Source organism: Drosophila obscura, unplaced genomic scaffold (assembly GCF_018151105.1).
Source record: "Drosophila obscura isolate BZ-5 IFL unplaced genomic scaffold, ASM1815110v1 contig_189, whole genome shotgun sequence".
Lineage (NCBI taxonomy): Eukaryota > Metazoa > Arthropoda > Insecta > Diptera > Drosophilidae > Drosophila > Drosophila obscura.
The window spans coordinates 46689-68004 of record NW_024542777.1 but is presented as its reverse complement, the minus strand read 5'-3'; the positions used below and the strand labels follow the sequence as shown (position 1 = coordinate 68004).

The following is a 21316-nucleotide window of genomic DNA, read 5'->3' as shown; positions in this document are numbered from 1 at the left end:
GATGGACGGCAAATGTATTTGCCTTCCCTTTGTTGCCGCGAGCCCACTCTCCTGTTTGTGAACGTAAGGGTGATTCACTCTCGATTGGTGGGCATACGTCTGACTTAGCTCTCCACAGTGGGAATCGTTTGCTAGTTGGGGAGAGTTGCTCCATATAGGATATTTGAGCTCGGTTTTTTTCACCTTTTAGGGCTCTGCGTAGTAGGTGGTTGGCTATTTTTAGCAGCTCTTTCGAGGCAGGTGATCAGTGTGCTTGTCACTCTCGCCGAAGCCTTCTTTTATCGCGTAGCTGCACTTCAATGTACCTAGAAATACGACTCTGTTGGAAAGTTTATAAGGTGCTAATATTGGTGTTGAGTGTTTTGCCGCCAGTGACATTGAGGATACTAATGTTTCGACTGACCTATCAATGTGATCTTTACAATAAATGTTTGGGCTGCTATCAATATGAGAGCTTATGTACTTCCTGTATTTGACAAAATCTGTTTTGCTAGAAGTTAGAAAGTGTGGGCGTTCCGAAAGCTGTGGATGGTCGTAAAGGTGAAGTAGAATGGGCGAGTGATCCGATGATAGATCTGTTAAGTGATCTTCATTAATCTGAGCTTGCAGCACCTTTCGTGTAACTGCAAAATCAATCATGTCGGGTTGCTTGTTTGGATCTGTGGGCCAATATGTGGGCTTGCCCGGAGAGATAAAGTCTAGCTTGTTTCGTGGCGTTATTATAGCGTTATATAGTTGTCTTCCTTTTGGGTTGGTAAGTCTATTTATGTTGCCTCTAGATAAGGTGTAGCAAATGATGGCAACGGATAATGCCTGATGCGATGCTTGATAAGAATGCCAGTACCTCCATGTGCCTTACCATCGGGAGGATATGTCGCTTAGAAGTTATAGCCATTGAGGTGAAAATCGTTTTTATTTGTTAGGTGAGTCTCTTATATGAGCATGGCGTCAATGTCGTGTTGAGCGAGGAACTGCAAGAGCTCGCATTTGTGCTGCGAAATGCCATTTGCATTCCAGAAACATATATTTAAACAAGCCATTTAAACAGATTTATATTTGATTAGGAGCTCCAGGAGGATATTTTGGTTGCCATTGTGTTTTTTATAGTTAGCAGCATTGACTCTATTCCACTAGGCAATTGGGATGGATTTGCTGGGGCATTCTGGGCATTAATTCCTGGGATCGGATTTGATGCCTAATGCTTCATTATTCCTGCAGTGGTTGGTTGAAGTGAAGCGTACGACCCGTTGTTGTAACTTAACGCCTGAGCAAAATAAATTCCTTGAGTCGATGTTGATGGTATATATGGTAAGTTTTGTCGGACAAACGGGCTTGCAGTTATTTCTTGGTCAAGCTGATTTTTAATTCTTTATAGAAAGGACAACCTCTATAGTTGGCAGTATGGTTTCCCCCATAGCTGCTAAATTTTTTGGCAGATGGGTCTTCCTTATTTACGGGGCAGTCCTCAGTGAGATGGACATCCCCACAGGAATCGCAGACTGCCCGTAGAGTGCAATAAGTTTTCGTGTGTCCATATTCCTGTCAATTTGTGCATTGGACGGGTCTATTTCGTTTGTGTGGTTTCTCAACGGTAATCCTACGGTGCAGTAGATATTAAAGCTAGTGGATTGGGTGAACTTATTTTTTCTAAGATGCATAGAGTGCGGTAGGGTGAAGCGGTTCACCTATGAAATTTTGACAGTGCGCTTAAATATAACCAAATCTCATACTGTCACGTGATGCTTTCATTGCCGCAAAGTTTTCATTGATACCGCCGTAGCGCAGCGTTCAAACATAAATGCAGTGAATTTATTGTGTTTTATGCGAACTAATTAACACAAACTCAAGGTAAAAATATCAGACGTGTTGGTTTAATGTTGTTCTTCAAATATATGAAGTGTTTATGAAATATCTATCGGGGGTTCTTGTCATGGCAGCCGTGTTTTCAAAATGACCATAGTGTGGTGAATCGGTTCACTTGTAGTGGGGTGAAGCGGTTCAGCGTTTTATGTGACACAAATCGTTCAGTTGATATTGGCCCGATCAAATTTGCTGCAGCAAAGCAGAAGTCGAATCGTGGCAGAAAGGCGATGAAGTCAGCAATCTTAACTTCCCTTTTGAGGCAGGAAAGAAAAGTGCTGAGAGAAAAAAAAGGGAAGCTCATCGCAAAATCCAACATAATACAGCACGCTGCAGCGTCGGCGTCAGGAACCCACTTTCAAAGAAGAAGACCGAGATTTCTGCTTGCTGTGTTTGGAATTGATGACAAAAAATGAATTTCGAAAATGCAACAAAATGCTTACTACACCTGTGGAAACTGTGACTTTGACCTCGAAATTTGCTATTAATACCAAATTATTCGTAGTTTGTATATTCCCGTACTCAAAAAAAGAGTTAAAGTGTATATTAGATTTGTGGTAAAAGTGGATGTGTGTAACGCAGAGAAGGAAACGTTTCCAACCCCATAAAGTATATATATTCTTGATCAGCATCAATAGCCGAGTCGATAGAGCCATGTCTGTCTGTCCGTCAGTCTGTCCGTCTTGTTGAGCGCCTGGATCTCAGAGACTATAAGAGTTAGGGTAATCAAATTTGGTTTCCAGACTCATGTGATATCACACTGCTACAAATGTATTTCAAAATTTCGACCCGCCCCCTTCCGCCAACACAAAGAACGAAAATCTGTGGCAGGCACAATTTTAAAGATACGATAAAACTAAAAAATGCATTATCGTAGAGAATGCCCATATCTACCAGACTGCCGAATCTGAATTAGATCGGATCATAATTATAGCCAGAATGAAGAAATTCATTTTCAGTTGCTTCTCTGCCGCGCCTTCCAAGTGACGCAACCATACCCCTAGCGGAGGAGATGTAGAATCTAAATGGTACATGTATAATCTACATGTTAGATGTAGAATATACATAATATATGTAGATGTAGATAAAAGACGTAGCAAAAAAAAGTAAAATGTAAAATTTTTTTTTTTAATTCTAAAACTCTAAAAAATCATATGCTCAAAAATGTATATACTGACTGAGTACGGGTATAAGTAGAGTCGCGTCCCCAGAAGCGACTCACACGTTCCTTCTCGTTTTTTTTTTATGTTTTTTTTCAGAGGTGGTGCTTCTATTTTTCATACAGTATTTTATATCTGGTTGAATAAAACTTTGCAGTTCTAAAAACTAAGAATGCAGCAATAAATCCGACCCAGACACGTTGTAGCTGCAGCTTAACGTCTGGAAGACATTAAGCTTTTAAATTAAAATTGTATTATTTTTTTCGGTATATTATCCCGAATTTTAATTTAACAAACTCAGGAAAAGTAGAAAAAAAAATATTTCTTGGCATACATTTTTAGTTTTAGATAGACGCATTAATAAGGCGTTGTTTAAGATATTGTTCATTAAAATGTATGGAGAGACGGTGGAGCTATAATTCGTTAACCAAACCTAAAAAAATAGACAAAAAATACTTTTGGAACGTTGCGGGCGCAACTGCCTATTGGGAACAAACCAAACGAAAAGGGGTTGTATTTTTGGTACCTGAACGGTACCTTTGGCATTTAATGTTTTTGACAGTTACTTTTTTTGGTTGTTTTTAAACGTATGTGATAAATTTGGTTTTCTACTGCTTGTTACTGTTCTTAAAATAATTTAAGGTTTGTGGCTGTCTTCATTTGTCATTCGAATCAGATTCTCTTATGAGAGTCCACACATAGTCGCCCAACATATTCTCATTCCAAACACCTTGATACGGTCGTTCCATAGCTTTTAATTGTTGGTGAAATCTCTCTCAGTGTTTATCCCTAACGTCCCCTCGGTTTGTCGAAAAAAAGTCCAAGTGGGAGTGCAGGAAATGGATTTTTATTGACAAGTTGGCTCCAATTCTTTCAAAATTCCTTATTAGTCCGTGAACGATATTAACGTGATCACTACGTTATCACCATTAAATACGCCTTCTTTAACTTTTGCCAGCGACGGACGTGGAAAAACAGTTTTTGGGTAACTCATCGATTCACCTTTCATACACAGTGCTTTAGCCAAAGAGGGCTTTTGGTTTCCATTGTGTTACAAAACATCCTTTAAACTTTCCTCACAGCTGTCAACGCCTACCAAATCGTTCAATTGTTCCTGTGAAAGAGGCTTGCAATATTCATAATCTCCTGATTGGTCATTACTTGAATCCGTTGTTCCATGCGACGAAGACGACATCTCCTCTTTTTGCGTTTTAATGGCGGTATTTCTACTAAGGGAAGGGCAGGAAGCATAACGCCAGGTTGTTTCGGGTAACCCCATTTCATGGATCTCCCGATTCCAGTTATTTTAAATGAACAAAAGAAACATTAAGAGCCCTGAATATCTGGTTGGAGTAGAAATAACTGTTCATACCTAGGACTTTGTAAAACTAAAATTACAGGTCCCTTTTGTTTCCTTCAATCCCATTTGGGAAGTTGGACCAGCAACGTACCTTTTCGACTTTTCCTGAGTCAAAGTCAAAATTTCGGACAAAAATGCCGCAACAAAATGATAAAATTTGAATTTGAAAGCTTAATATCTTCCAGTCGTTAAGCTGCAGCTACAAAGTGGCTGGGTCGGATTTATAGCTGCATTTGTCAGTATTTTTCAGAACTGCAAAGTTCTATGCGACCAGATATAAGATATTTAAGTTATGTGTAAAATAGAAGCACTACCTCTGAAAAAAAACATTAAAAAAAAATAGTACTATACAAATTTTAAAATCACGAAATCTATCAGTAAAAGTTATTTTGGTCCACAGCGGGAAGAAAAAGTTCAATTTTGTCGAGTAGTGTTATTAAGGCCTTATTTTTTAGGAAATTCATCGCTTATTAAGGCCTTACTTTTTTTGAGAAATTCATCGCTTATTAAGGCTTTACTTTCTTATGGAAATTCATGGCTTAATAAGGCTTTACTTTTTCATCACTTATAAATCGGTTAGTGCTCGCGTACTATGTCATCGCTTATATTGCTAGGATATCCCTGTGTTAAAGTTGAAAATTTATAATAGTTTTTCTAAATGCGAAAGGCCTAAATACTTGGGTTGCGTAAACTTTTATTAAAAATGCAGGACGAAAGAAGTTCTCGGTGCCCTCGATCGAATTCAATTTTAACGATTATATTCTAAATTCATTACAATTCGTTCTATGCCTTGCTAACCTACGGTGACAAAGCGGGTCGAATTCGCCTTGAGCGAAAAAGCGAACTTTTATTGCGCTCCCGCCATGCCCTTACACTAGACTTCAAAGAATTCAAAAATAATCTTAACATAAAACATTGACTAAGACGATGACATGACGAAACAAATGTAGTAACCATACAGTATATAGATGTGCCAGTTCATACAACGAAAGTGGCGCAGCTGAAGTTTCAGCGTACGGTCCCAGGTCTTCGGCTCTGGGATCGACCGCGTTCGGCTCATGACGTGACACGAGTCGACTGACAGCAAGCATGTATGTGTGTTCGTGTAACACTCCAAAATATATGGTTGTATGCGTGGAATAATTTTTAGTTGCCGAAGAAATAACCGTCTGGAGGTTCCAGGTTGCGTAAATTTGTGTGTGTCACGTATTCCTACATACTGTGCTAGTATTGGTTATACGTTTTTCTGTTCACATTTTGCATCGATTTTATCTTTTCAGTTCACATACTCTTAACCTTATGATTTTTGAGTATTATGACACTTTTTGACGAAGCTTGTCCCATGATATCAGAAAACCTGTAATTTTGTATAACTTTTATATGCTAATATACTTTTAAACTAAAACTAAAATATTATACAGCTGTGGTCATAAAAATAGCACAAACCAAAACAGAATATATCGATCGATCATTTGGACAATATTTTACATACGATTATAAAAATTTTGATCACAATCGATTAGTGCACTCTTCCACATGATATACAGGCAAAAAATGTATCGTTATCATTTTTCTCTTTTGATTATGCTTAATTTTCGTTCGTGTGTACCTTTTTTGCATGGTCACAGAAATAGCACATTTTGATGAAGCGGCAGCTTATTTCGACTAAAAAGTTGTTTTCACAGAATTCTTTGTTTGATTTTCAATATTTCGGTAACGAATTGATATAATTTATTGAAAACGTGCTAAAATGGGTCGTGGAAGGTAGAGCTGCAAAAACATCGAGCCACTATCGATAGTATCGATGGCGACTTCACTGATTCGACTATCGAGGTTTTTTCCCCGATAGTCGTAAAAAGTTTACCATATCTTGCTGCACAATAAAAAGGTAAACATTGTGCAAACAAATAATTTATTTTATTTAATCTTTATTTGTTCTAAGAGTGTTGTTGGAGTTTTATGTGTTGGTGTTGATGGTGACGGGATGAACAAGTTTTTATCAGGTTTAAGCAAAAAGGGTAAGTAATATACTATTATGAATGTCGTTTGATATCACTAGTCAACACGATTTTTCCTCAAGGAACAACACAAACTTTTTCTTGAAGATTTGGCACCGTCAACACCATCACCGAAAATCAACAAACCGCTTTTTGAGTTTCTGGAAAGAAGTAAAGCTGAAAAAGTACGAAGTAACCGAAACCCAACAAAAAATGCTACGCTCATTTTAAGAGAATATTTTGATACAAGAAATATAGACTCAAGCTCTGATGCCTTGGAATTTTGGAAGATGGTATTATTAAAGTTTTGTATTTTTGGTCAATTATAAAACTATTTTATTTTCAGCGTGATACTAGCGACATAACTTTTCAATTCTTGGCCAAAAAGTATCTGTGCATTCCAGCAACATCCACAGAAAGCGAACGTATGTTTAGTAAGGCTGGATATATTTTAAGTGAGAAACGCAGCGCTTTAGATGCAAAGCATGTCGACATGCTCACTTTTCTAAATAGAAACGAATGGATCTCCAATATATAGTTTAAGCCAGATATTGATTTTTTTTAAGCAAAACATATGAAATATGTTTTTTTGTTTTATTTTTTTTATTTTTATGTTTATGGATCTCATTAATTTTTTTTTTTTTTGGTACAAAATATATAATATAATATAATTGTCTTTTTTCATTTCTTAAATCCCGATATATCGTTAATATCGAGGTTTTTTTTTAAAACATCGAAAAACAGGTACGCAAACATCGATGTTTTTGCAACTCTAGTGGAAGGCATTGCTCAGTTGAAAAAGGGAAGATTATATTCACACTAAGTGAATCAGGAAGAAAACGGTCTGAAATAGCCGAAATAATGAAATACTCCAGAAAGATGGTATACATTGCACTTGAATTAGTGAAGTTAAGCCCAACTTATTTGAATGATACAAAAAATCGTAAGAAAAAGCCAAGAAAAATGATTCTATGACGGATAGGCTTATAGTGCGGAAGAGCAAAGCGGACCCTCTCCTAAATGCTCTCGAGAGATTATGAAGGAAATTAATGATGAATGTGGTGCGGATGTGTCAAGGAGACTAGTGGCTGGAAGACTGAACGAAGCATCGCTCTTTGAACGCATCAGCAGGAAGAAGCCATTCCTGTCAAAACGAAACATCAAACAAAGGTTGAGTTTCGTACGGATCCTCCGGGATAAGAGTCTGAATTATTGAAAAAATATGCTATGGAGCGATGAAACTAAGATAAATAAAGTAGGATCCGATGGCAAAACCTTTCGTCGTACAGAAGGCCAAGCTCTTAACCCCAGGTACATAATGAAGACCGTGAAGCACGGTGGCGGATGCATTATGTGTTGGGGTGCATTTTCCTGGCATGGTGTGGGTCCGCTCTACCGATTCAATGGCATAATGGATCGTTTCATGTATGCTGATATTCTCAAAAATCAAATGAAACCATTTACATTTGAAAATATGCCTGTGGAATGGATATTTCAACACGATAACGACCCAAAGCACATATCTTGCGTCGTTAAAAAGTGGTTGAAGGACGAATCCATCGAAGTTCTGGAGTGGCCGATTCAAAGCCCTGACCTAAATCCAATAGAACATCTATGGAATGATGTTAAGGTCATGATATCCAGAAAATAAATTTGTCAATCTTGAAGATTTGTGGAAAGGTGTCAAAGAAGCTTGGAACTCCATTCCGAAGGAAAGATGTCAGAAGCTTGTAGAGAGTATGGGACTTAGATGTAACGCCGCTAATGAAAATCGTGGATATTCAACTAGATATTAAATGTTTCAAACAATTATAGCTTTTGAGCTTATTTTCTATGAATTACACTACTAGCAAAATTGAACTTTTTTTTAGGGTGTGGTCGTTTTGGCCAAACGGCTGCAAGTAGACCGTTTATCCATAGATTTTAATGAACAATACCTTAAACGACGCTTAACTAATGCGTCTATCTAAAGCTAAAAATGTTGGCCAAGAATTTTTCGACTTTTCTCGAGTTTTTATAGTCGAAATTTTGAAAAAAAATATCGCAGAAAATTAAGAAATTTGAATTTGAAAGCTTAATATCTTCAAGGCGTAAAGCTGCAGATGCAAAGATACAGTGTCTGGGTGGGATTTATAGCTGCATTCGTCAGCTTTTCAGAACTGCAAAGTTCTATGCAACCAGATATAAGATACTTAAGTTATGTGTAGTGCTTCTCTACCTCTGAAAAAAAAGATGAAGAAAAATCCAGATTTAAAAAATTCTTAAAAAAAAAATTAAACCTTAAAAAAAAATAACGTACCACAAAAATTTGTCAGTCCCGAAATCTATTAGAAAAAGTAATTTTGAGCCACAGCCTAATTGTTGTGTTGACTAGTGTTATTGGCAACATTTTGAAATTGACCTATATCTCTGACCACCCATATTCCGTTATATCTTCGTTTTTTAATTTTTATCTCTTTTGTTTCAAAACATTTATAAATTTTTCTTTACGAATTAATTAGTTAATAAGTTAAGCTATGAAGAGCCAAATAAGTTTTATTTTCAAAAACTTTTTTTTAATTAATAAAAGCATTCCATAAATTGAATATTTTTTTGTGCTATTTATATGACTACGGTTGTATGTCATAATTGACTTCACGGTCGAAGAATTGTTCAACAGGGTATTCATAGTGCGATGTGCAACCTTTTTTATTCCTTCTTAGCGAATAAGGAGTCGAGATGTCGACAAATGATTTAAATTTGATGCGCGAGTATTACACTAAAATCAGCATAGACTAATTTCGTACCTAACTATTTGTCCTTATATGTATATCATAATCATATATGATATAAATATATGTATATTATTTTTGCAACGCAAATCAATTTTGTATTTGTGTTAAATAATATTAATGTATATTGTAATATATATATGTAATAATATATATGGGAACAAATCTAGTTTACGGAAGTTACATTGTACGCAAATTTACTTGTTCAAATTGACACGGCTGGCGTTCACATTGGTATATTTTCATAAAATTTTTACGAAATGCAAAGAACTGCATTTTATGAAAATGTACCAATGTGAACGCCAGCTGTGTCAATTCGAACAAGTAAATTTGCGTACGAATGTAACTTCCGTAAGCAGATGATCTTTTAAACTTATATTTAAATAAGGTTAACTGTTCTTGAAAAAAATGATGCTTGCGTAGAGTTCCGTTACGGACGTTACAAAAAATGGAAGTCGACTTTGAGGCAGCATGCATAATAAAAAAAAAAAAATTCACATACAACAAATTAAGTGGTATATAAGACAATATTAATCCACCAAAGAACATAAGCATTAGTAGTCCCTTGAAAAGAAATCGTATTTTTTGTCTGTTACTGACATTACGTTACGGACGTTACACTTTTTCCATCAAGTCAAATTTTGTAAATAAAAAATATTAATGTATTTAAACATCTTTTTAACCTTGTTATTATTTATTTATTACCTACAAAAAAAGTATACAATATTTCCTTACTCTTATATAAGTTTATATATATTTTATTTTAACATGGTATACTTTATAGATCCAGCTGTTCGAGCTACTTTTAAAGAATTGTCATTGGAAAAGCCAGAAAATAATGATTTGAATTAATAGATGGAATACTTTTTATCCATGTTTTTGATATTTTGTCAGATGTAGTTTTCACATAATTTTTGCCAACGTAAATTAAGGAAGCATCAGTAATATATTTTTTTGCTAATTTGTGAAAATCTAGAGCAATTTTTAAAATAAGATTTTGGGCTTTTACTAGTTGCCAAACTTTTCGCTTAACAACTGTGCCAACACCGTCCACCGCTCCTTTTCCATGAGAAGTAGCGAAAAAATTCCAATCGAAACAGCTCACATCAAATTCTTTTACGAATTGTGGAATGTTTCTCAAAATGTACTTATTTTTAAATTGACTTCTGCAGCCATCAGAAAATATTTGCATTCTATTGAAAGAATGAAGCTTTCTGATTTTTTTAATTAATAATTTAATAAAGCAGTAAAAAGAATTTTTATTGTGCGACAGCTCATCACTTAAAATGCAATAGGACTTGGCGCAATTGTTGAACCAAGCAACGCATGTAAACAAAGATACTTGTGAGTAACTGAAATGAGCAGATTGAATCTCATTTTGCGACAAAATTCTGTAATTTTCTGCAATATCAACTTGCAATATTAAATCATTAGGTTGTATTTGCATCTTTGAGGCATTAAAATAGCTTTGCTGCGAACGTTTATTGTATGAATGCAGCTTAAAGGCAGGAAGCTTTGCCGTAAGCTCATACATTAATTCTTTTACCGATCCTTCGGTGTTGCATAGTACCATCCTGTTGTTTACCATTCTCCAATGCTTCCAAGCGGCAGTTTTGTCCATGTGATTAACATACAGCAATGGTACAATATCTACAATGTTAATCACACATTTTTCACACTCGCTGGTCATACAGATTTCACTGTCAACGTTACAGTAAGTTTCCTTTAAAAAATTATCAAAGTTTGATGGAAACGTTGGAACTATCTTAACAAAACTTTCTAATAAGAAAGCTATGTTTGCGTGATATTGACACACGCACATTTAATGAGGTATTTTTTCAGTCAGCTCAACTTATATTGGACGGTTTTCGTAGAGCTTATGTCTAGAAATATGTCTCTCCAGAAACTCATGTTGAAACGGGTCATACGCCTGATTCACAGTGAGTAGCATATATCGCTTATAAACTGGAAGCTGATTAGCTCCAGCTAATATTGTTGCTTTTCTACAAGCAGATTGCACCGAAATCTTATCGCGTTTGTAATATTCTTGAATTAGATTGACATAATCATCAGCTTTTGTTTGTGGTGCACTTTAGTTTTTTTCTTTGCCAAGGTATTTTTTTATTTCTTATTGATACTTTTGGGTAGCGCAATAGCCACCCTTTTTACAGCTTTTTCCAAAGTCTGGGCGGAATTATAAGGCTCGTCATTGTTTACTTTTGTTGTTGCCTTTTGCTTATGTGCCTCTCTAAATTTGGTCACGCGTTGTCTATTCTCAGTTTTTTGTTTTTTTTTTGCCTGTGACAGAATGTTATTTAACTGCTCTTTAATTTTCTCACGATATGCTCGCTTTCTTTCTGCCTTTTTAATTTTATACTCCAAAAGTTTTTCATTATTATTTTTCAAATCTGCACGAAATTTTTTTTGCTTTGTCTGCATTTGAACTCATTTTAATTACATAATACGAATATTGTATACTTGTCACCACGCACGTTTATAATTTAAATGATGTTTGGCAAAATTATGAGATAAACGCAAGAACTTCTAAAAGCTTTCTTTCTATCGTATCTTTAAAACTGTACCTGCCACAGATTTTCGTCCTTTGTTTTGGCGGAAGGGGGCGGGGCGAAATTTTGAAATTCACTTGTAGCAGTGTGAAATCACATGAGTCTGGAAACCAAATTTGGTTTCTCTAGCTCTTATAGTCTTTGAGATCCAGGCGCTCATCGAGACGGACAGACGGACGGACGGACGGACAGACGGACATGGCTATATCGACTCGGCTATTGATGCTGATCAAGAATATATATACTTTATGGGGTCGGAAACGTTTCCTTCTCTGCGTTGCACACATCCACTTTTACCACAAATTTAATATACCGCCTAACTCTTTTTTGAGAACGGGTATAAAAAAATCTCAAATTGGTCTAAAAGTGTGTATTTGAACGCCTATTTCATTTGATTTTGTGTCATTCTGTAAAACAGAAAATTTTATAAAATATCTATCATAAAATGGATTTTGTTTTTTTATAACTTTTTGTGTAAAAAATTGTTTTCTGAAAAAATTGATATTTGTGTGGGTATATTCGTTGCTTTTGAAAATGTGTCCGTTTTAAACCAACCAGTGTGGTTTTTAAAGTTAAATGTCGTTACAAGTTGTGCTTCAAGGAGTCGTGAAAGTAGTCAAGACATTACAGATCGCAATGAAAATAATCGTCTACGCACAGCAAGGTACCGTTCAAACCAACGAAACAATGATGCAACATCAAATGCAAATTAACGTCGTGATATACAAAATCTACAAGGTGTTGCGTTCGCGTACAATAGTGTCACCGATTACGATTCTCATAGGCAAATTACAATTGGTCCAATGAACAACCGTTGTCGCCATTGTCAGGCATTAAAATTTAAAGGTGAAGCAGATGGGATTTGCTGTGCGAGTGGTAAAGTGAAACTGCCTGAATTGGGGAGCCCACCACAATCATTGAGCACATTACTTAATGGATTGACACCTGAGTCTAACCATTTATTGAACAATATACGAAAGTATAATTCGAGTTATCAAATGAAATCGTTTGGCTTTAGTTTCAACATTAAAATGATAAAACCAGTAAACGGTACATTTGATGAATAATTTATTGATTGATTTTTTTTTAAATTGAAATGGATTTTAATTCAATTGTAGGTCGAGAAGGAACAAAGAATGTTAGTCCTATGAATTATTACGCATACAGGCTGCATAGACGACATATTCAAGACACCCACTTATTGAGGTGCAGAGCACTTTTCCACCAGTATATTGTGGACATGTATGCAAAATTTGAATCGGAACGGTTGAATTTTCTTCGATTCAACCAAGCCAAATTACGTTCCGAAGAGTATTTTCATTTGCGTGATGCCATTAACAACGATGGTAAGCAAAAAACGTTTGAACTATGATAATATTACCGTCATCGTATGTTGGAAGTCCACGCCATATGTTTGAGTACACGCAAGATGCGATGTCATACGTTCGCCGTTACGGTCGACCAGACCTCTTCGTCACATTCACGTGTAATCCGCAATGGGAAGAAACCTCTTAATTATTGTTTGTTGGCCAAACATCGAAAGATCGCCATGATATTTTAGCACGTGTTTTTAGACAAAATTTCAAATCAATCATGGATTTTGAAATTTTAGAATATTTTTTCTAAATCAAACGATGTGATTTCGGCCGAAATTCCAGATCCGACAGTGGATCCTGAATTGTTTGATGTGGTCACCAAAAATATGATTCACGGTCCATGTGGTGCGTTGAATTTGAATTCACTCTGTATGGTTGAAGGGAAATGGTCCAAACGTTTTCAAAAAAATCGTATGTTTGAGGTCCACGTCATATGTTTGAGTACGCGCAAGATGCGATGTCGTCACGATGGATATGCCGAATATCGGAGTCGATCAACTGAAGATAATTGCCAAATTGACTTTGTGAGCTTTAAATCAAGATTTGGAGATTGATAATCGTGGTGCCATATTCACCATTATTATCTAAGATTTATAAAGCACACATAAACGTAGAGGTCTGCAATTCAGCTCAACCTATTAAATATATTTGCGAATACATTAAAAAAGGAAGTGATATGGCTGTTTTTGGAGCAGTTTCTAATGTTGTAACGTGCGAGGAGACTGCAAACATACCACGGACGTTACGATTCGAGAGAGCTGGGCACGCTAATAATTATCTGGCTCTAGCTCGTCGGCTTTGGGGTGGAGTTTTTGCTCTCCTAAATCAGTCCTGTCTCGTTACTCCTATTATTAATAACATTTCCAGAATTAAGCGTGCTGCGACTTCTTGCAAGAACTTTACGGTAGATTTGACAAAAAGAAGAGAAGAGAAGAGAGTGGAAGAGGAGATAGAGAAGAGAAAGGGGATCTGTTGGTTCAGGACAGGATTAGGGGAAAGGATAAGTAAGAAGGGAAACTAAGAGAAGTCGGTGCTTGCCCACTGATGTTATGTGATGGCTAAGCCCGCCCTACCTTTGGCCATTATTCGGAAAGCGTTCCGCTTCTGATGACCCCTTGGGACCTCTTACCAACAAGCGCAAGCTAGCATTGAGTTAATTTGGTTTCTTTATCTATACTTCATCTTTATCTTTTATAATATAAGTTTAAGCCAATCATGGCAATAATAAAAGGAATTTCTTATTAACTACGAAAAGTACATTAACTATAGTGGTTATGTGATAATAGGAATGAATATACAATAGCATCAAAATGGGGTTATGCAATAAATTTATATAATAACTCTTTACTGGGTCTAGAAAATTTACTTTAAAATCCTTTTTTTTCTAAATTTCTTTTTAACGACATTATTAGGAATGTCCTATCAAATTGAAATTCAGGATCTATCTGCTGCCCAAGATTCAACTTGGACGAGGAATGCAAAAACTCCGTCGCGGAGTGCAGCCGATAACTAAGGCTTTCTGGTCAGAAATGGGACGGTCTGCTTGTTGGGAATCAATATGGCTCAGGCCAATACAGGCTATTATCAAGGATAACATGATCATAATGCAACGCAAAGATCAGTCAGATCACAACACAGCACTCGTTTAGCTTTGGTTTTTTTTACTCACGCACAACAAAATTTTCCAACGGCGAAAGATCTTCCGGGTGCTGAAAACAAACGTTATCCCTGTAAGGTAAACGGCAGAGAGGTCATGGTCCTAATCATTCGCTATATTACGTCCCTGAATTTTCTTCTTCCTCAATAAGCTTCGGTTTTCTAACCACAAAACATGCGCGGCATTTCGCTACTGATCATTCAATATGAATTATAACTTTTAAGTCTCTTATGGATTTACATGAAGGTTAATTTTATATGGAAAAGACTTACCGCTGGCTCAAAAGATGCGAATTTAAACTAGTGATAGTAATGTAACAGTATATGCAACAGCGGATTGCAACTAAGAAATGCTTGTTTTAATGTATGAATCAAACTGAAGAAGTCTTAGCAATTAGAACTTCATTAATACTTATATTCGAGAAAGAGCCACTATGTAACATTTTCATCAAACTGAAGCACTATAAATGGGCTTAAAAATTTGGTTTTATCTAACATTGAACGATTGAAGAAGCGTCTATCTCCTCACACCAGATTCTCATACAAGGGCGTCTTCTGCATCGGCGTGGTTGTACGCCAATGCGGGGCGAAACGATAGCCGCAGGTGGCTGTAGTAGAACATCGCAGAGTTCTTCGCGCCTGCTTACGCCTTCATACGCGCCTTGGATCGGCGATGAGTGTCGTGCCCTGTCTAGGGTGCTCCTTGTAGGCTACGATGCGGTAGAACGGTTTATTCTGCTCTTCCTATTCCAGTTTCTCGCGGTCTGCGTCTAGCGGCTTACTTTACTCGAAACTGGAATACGGGGAGCGTATAAGTGGCGTGGGTCGCTTCCCCACGCGATAGGTGAAAGAGCGTCCGGTCTTTCGATATAGCGTGCACTTTTCCGCTGGCGAGACCAGTTTTCTGACTCTCTTTTCCAGCCACCCTCTTGAACGAGCAGATGGACCAGCGAGTAAGTACGCTATGGAAAAACAGATTTAAGTCCCCGTTCAGAGAACTTTCTCATTCGCACTCACCACAAATACGACAATAGTCTAGGGGATCAATATTTTCTGCACAATAACACCTTTGTTTGAGACGGTATTATTCACGGATGACACTTTAAAACAATACTTTTCTGCGCGTTGCTCAACAAGTCACAGCAACGACGGAAAAGAATTGTCAATCTGACACCACTCGTTAGGCCCTACCTAATTTTGATCGCCTATGCGCCTGTCAGTTGGTCAAAGCGACCCTAAGAGAACCCCACCTAACATTGCTTGGACTTGCTCTTGTCAAACAATGATCACCTGCATCCCTGGGCTACGAGATCAATATCGATTCCTTGGTTTTTTAAAACTCTAGCCGATTTATTTGTCCCGACAAACCTATTGATTTTTTGGGTTATAGGTCGCTTCAGGCCTGCTACAATGTTACCGATGAAATCATTTAATTTCAAATGGGCAGATACATCAGTTTAAGTGAAGCAGTATTATCATTCGCAATCCATAATAGGCATCCAACTGTAGTTCATTTAGCTGTTCATCTTGAAACGTTTTCAACGCGGTTTTTTCACACCCGGAAATGCAATGCAAAGAGCTGCGCAACCACCAACAATAACTCTAACTGCATTTTTTGTGTTGTGTAAATCAGATGATTTTGCGAAAAATATTGATATACGTCGAAGTACCCGAATATTATACGTGGAATAATTTAAAAGTTTTTCAAAGGCGAAGACGCGGACAAGCCGTTCATGGTCAGCCATTATTGTTTTCACTCAGATGCGATAGAAAAATTTATACATATCATCCTAACAATCAAGAGTGTTATTATTTGCGATTGTTGCTAATAAATGTTCGTGGACCAACATCATTTGAATCTTTGCGAACTGTTGATGAAGAATTGTTTGGGACGTATCCCAAAGCATGCGAACGATTGAATTTGCTTGAGAATGACATGTTTTGGATCTTACACTTGAAGATGCAGCATTTTCATCAAGTTCACATAAAATTCGGACACTTTTTGCAATTATTATCTCCACGTGTAGTCCAGCAAAGCCAACTGAATTGTGGCAAAAGCATAAAAATCATTTGTCAAAGGAACCTATAATCCTGGACTATACGCCGGAAATTTACAACGATGCATTGATTTCTATTGAAGACCTTTGCTTGATGATGGCAAGCAAAGCAGCATTAGCTCAATTAGGTATGACAGCGCATAATCGTGAAAAAATATTGCGAGCTATCGAAGAACAACATGGTGGACTGTTCTTTTTGGATGCAGCTGGAGGTACCGGAAAAACGTTTGCTATTTCGGTAGAATCGCATTGGCTCTGCCTCTGCATCGCTGCCACATTATTGGATGGTGGTCGCACGGCGCGCACTCTTCCTTTAAGTTGCCCTTGAATATGAAGGCTGACGATAATCCTACATGCAACATTTCAAAAAGATCTTCAATGGCGAGAGTGTATGGTATCTCTTATTGTATGGGATGAGTGTACTATGCCAACAAGAAGTCACTGGAAGCACTTAATCGTACGTTGAAAGATATGGAGATAATCGATTTTTTGATGGTGCATTGATATTGTTAGCAGGTGATTTCAGACAAACATTGCCTGTAGCCAAATTTAGGAACTGCTGCTGATGAAATTTATGCGTGGTTGAAAACCTATAATTTGTGGCGCTCTGTGAAAACATTTAGATTGACTACAAATGTACGTGTTCAATTGCAAAACGATGTTTCAGCAGATTTTTTTTCCAGAAAACTGTAAGACATTGGTAATGGCATACTTCCCGTTGACAATTTTGGCTTTATAGCGCTTCCAAATAATTTGTCCACTTTTGTGTCATCGCAGGAAGACTTGATTCAGAATGTGTTTCCAAATATTTTACAAAATTATAGAAACCATGACTAGTTGAGGGAAAGAGTAATTTTGGCCGGATCAAATAAAGATGTCAATTAGATCAACGCATCTATTTTGAATTCCATCCCAGGAGAAATGGTTGCGTATATATAGGTCGATTGATACAATTCTCAATCAAGATTATGTTGTAAATTATTTTTTTATTTTGTATTTATTTTTGATTTTTCCTAGTGCTACAAGTAAAACTTATTTTTAATGCACTAGTCATAGAAGAGTTAAAGTTACAATTACAATATTTAATCTTATTTCTAAAAAATATTTGACATACATAAAGATTCATTTATTTCATCTATTATTGTATTTAATATAATTTAATATAAACTCAATTTTTCATTTTTATTCTTATTATAGGTTTTTATATGTTGGATAAATGTTTTTCTGGGTTGGATCTGCCATTTTAACTAGGGTTCTACGTCAATAGAGAGTTACTCCGCTTGGCTCGTGGTGTGGGCAAACTCTCTAACGCAACTACTTTCTCGGTATTGCAAACCAGAGCTCCGAGACAATTATTACTCGTTACGCAATATTCCTTTGTCTCTATATCTGCCTCTCTCACACTCACCACCGCAGAGGAACACGCTCGACGTGCGTCCATTTCTCTCGCTCCTTTTATCCTCTCCGCGCGAGTTTCTCAGAATTCACTCGCTAATGAACACCTGACCAACATAGAAACAACTTCAACTCGGCCAAGGAGATGAAACATACGAAAAAGAGCGAAGCACAAAGGAAACAGTGATAATACACTGAGAACAATCAAAAAGGGGATTCGTAGGCACCCGACAGACCAAAATACACTGGAAATATTATTATGATCCGACATATACATATGGGCATATCCGCGGGTCGCGAACGTACGTTCGCACGCTTTTAATGTACAAAAAAAATAGAAAACAAAAATTTTCCAAGACTTTTTTTCTGCGTTTCAATAGCATTTATTTAGCTCTATGCTTAGTGCAAATGATGGGGTTCATCGAGTTTTAGTTTTTAAAATAATTTAAAAAAACATGCGGTCGCGAACGTACGAAAATAGAAGTTGACTTTGACTTAATATAGAAAAATGCAATTATCTGCGAATTGGAACGGAATATTCTAAAACGATAAATTGACTTTAAAAGAGGATTAATGTAGCTTTCTATAAAGTATATTCACATAAAATTATCTCCATTGGTTTTAAAAAAATTAAATTAAGTACCGGTCGCGAACGTACGGGTCGCGAACGTACGATTTTTCCATATGTATTTTAAATTTTTTCACCTTACGTTTTCCCTTGAATCAGTTCATATTTCCCTTAAAACCAACTTATTACTCCATTTTATGTACGTAATAATATTTATAGTAAGAAGAGAAAATTTTATTTAAAATGAAAAAAATGAGCTGCTTTTTCGAGCAATTCATTTAGCTTTTGTGGATCGCTTTTAATTTTATTGAGATATCGGGTCTGTTTTTCACTAGCGTGTTAAACAATTAAAAGTAAAAGTAACAAATAAAAAAAATACTTACGGTCGCGAACGTACGCTACTTCGAAAATCAAAATAAAAAGTTTGGTTAATAGTAACCCCAAAGTTTTTTTATATTTAAAATAGTTACACAAAACTTACTTTACACATGCAGTTTAAGCCACCTGCTTGCATTCAATGCGAAGCAATTACAATAAAATGATGTTTTCGGTCGCGACCGTACGATTAGAACATAGATAAGAAGCAAAATAAAAATTAACCGTTAACCGAAGATTTTTTCGGTCTCTTTGCATTTTTCTCTTCTTAACAGATTGCAATAGAGAGATTTGGTAGAAAGAGTGCAAACATATCATATGGTTTGCATGCAAAATTATTAAATATAAAAATGCCTTTAAAAAAAAGCTAAAAGTGAAGAAATCACATTTTTCAAGTTTTCAGGCAAATTTTCTCATGAAAACCACTGAGATATGCCATAAAACCATGGCATTATGAAAATTGGGACATTTCTTAATAAGAATACACAAAAAAATACGATGATTATGAACATTTTATTTTTCGGTCCTGGTTGACCATTCGGCGGATATGCCCATATACATATATTTATATATATTTTTTTTATACCCGTACTCAAAAAAGAGTTAAGGGGTATATTAGATTTGTGGTAAAAGTGGATGTGTGTAACGCAGAGAAGAAAAATTTTCCGACCCCATAAAGTATATATATTCTTGATCAGCATCAATAGCCAAGTCGATATAGCTATGTCTGTCTGTTCGTCCGTCCGTCCGTCCGTCCGTCCGTCTTGTTGAGCGCCTGGATCTCAAGACTATAAGAGTTAGGGAAACCAAATTTCGTTTCCAGACTCATGTGATATCACACTGCTACAAGTGTATTTCAAAATTTCGCCCCGCCTCCTTCCGCCCCCACAAAGGACGAAAATCTGTGGCAGGCACAATTTTAAAGATACGATAAAACTAAACTAAAGCAGTATCGTAGAGAATGCCCATATCTACCAGATTGCCAAATCTGAATCAGATCGGATCATAATTATAGCCAGAATGAAGAAATTAATTTTCTGTTGCTTCCCCTGCCCGCCATCCAGCAAACGATATCACAACTCATTTTCCTTCTCTGTCGCACACTCTCCGCGTTCAGTGCGCGAGCAACCCCTAGCGGAGGAGATGTAGAATCTAATTGGAACATGTACAGTCTACATGTTAGATGTAGAATATACATTGTAGATATCATATGTAGCAAAAAAATTTAAAATGTAAAATTTTTTTTTTTCTAAAATTCTTAAAAATCATAAGCTCAAAAATGTATATACTGACTGAGTACGGGTATAAGTAGTCGCGTCCCCAGAAGCGACTCATATGTTCCCTCTCGTTTTGTTTTGTTTTTTTTTTTTTTAGTTTTATATGTGTTATGATTGTAGGTGTGTTTTTAAACCTTTCCTAAATTTCTTTGGGTTGCTCAATGACTTTACATGATGGGGAAAATGGTTCTATATGCGAATTACATTTATAAAATATTGCCGTTCTGAATTCAATGTTTTGTATCGAATGCGCTTTATGTTGTTGGTTCGTGCAGAGGTAGCAAAATTAAGTTTCTGGTAAAGGTATGCCGGTTCTTTAGTGCAAACTATTTGATGTAAGAAAATAAGTGTTTTATAGTCCATCCATTTCATAAAGTCAAGTTCAAATATCTTAAAAGATATGTCTGATATTCTGTCTCTCTCGTCAAATCGTAAATGTATCTTGCTATATCGTTAGTTAGTATCATTTAGTTCACATGGAGGTCGACTAACATAAAATTGGGCATCATCTGCATACATATGACATATAGACTCAGAAAAAACAGATGGCAGATTGTTCACATATATAACGAATAACAATGGTCCAGAACTGATCCTTGGGGTACACCACGTTTAACAAATAAAGACGCTGACTAGCAGTTGTTGTGACAACTGTTTGTCATCTATTGCACAGGTGATTAGTTTTACAGCCGTTGTAGAGAAGTTGCACTCGTTGTGTAGTTTTTCGACTAGAATTGCATGATCAACGGTGTCAAAGACCTTGCTGAAGTCAAGTAATGTAATGTTATTTTGCCCTCATCCATTTTTCCTCGTATATCCTTTACTATTTTTATTGGCTGTTGTACAGCTTCTATTTCTCTAAATCAGACTGATTATCATTTAGTATTTTGTTCTCTG

The 21316-nt window shown here is 36.4% G+C and overlaps 1 protein-coding gene and 1 long non-coding RNA gene across 2 annotated transcripts in view; both read left to right on the top strand.

Annotated features, from left to right (window-relative positions):
- Window positions 1-21316, top strand: part of LOC111079354 (polycystic kidney disease 2-like 2 protein) — a 49746-nt gene that overhangs the window by 10561 nt on the left and 17869 nt on the right. The gene's annotated exons all lie outside the window — the stretch shown is intronic.
- Window positions 6320-6933, top strand: LOC111079355. Its single transcript, XR_002608336.2, has 3 exons — window positions 6320-6398; window positions 6461-6670; window positions 6724-6933. It is a non-coding gene; the product is annotated as an uncharacterized LOC111079355 (long non-coding RNA).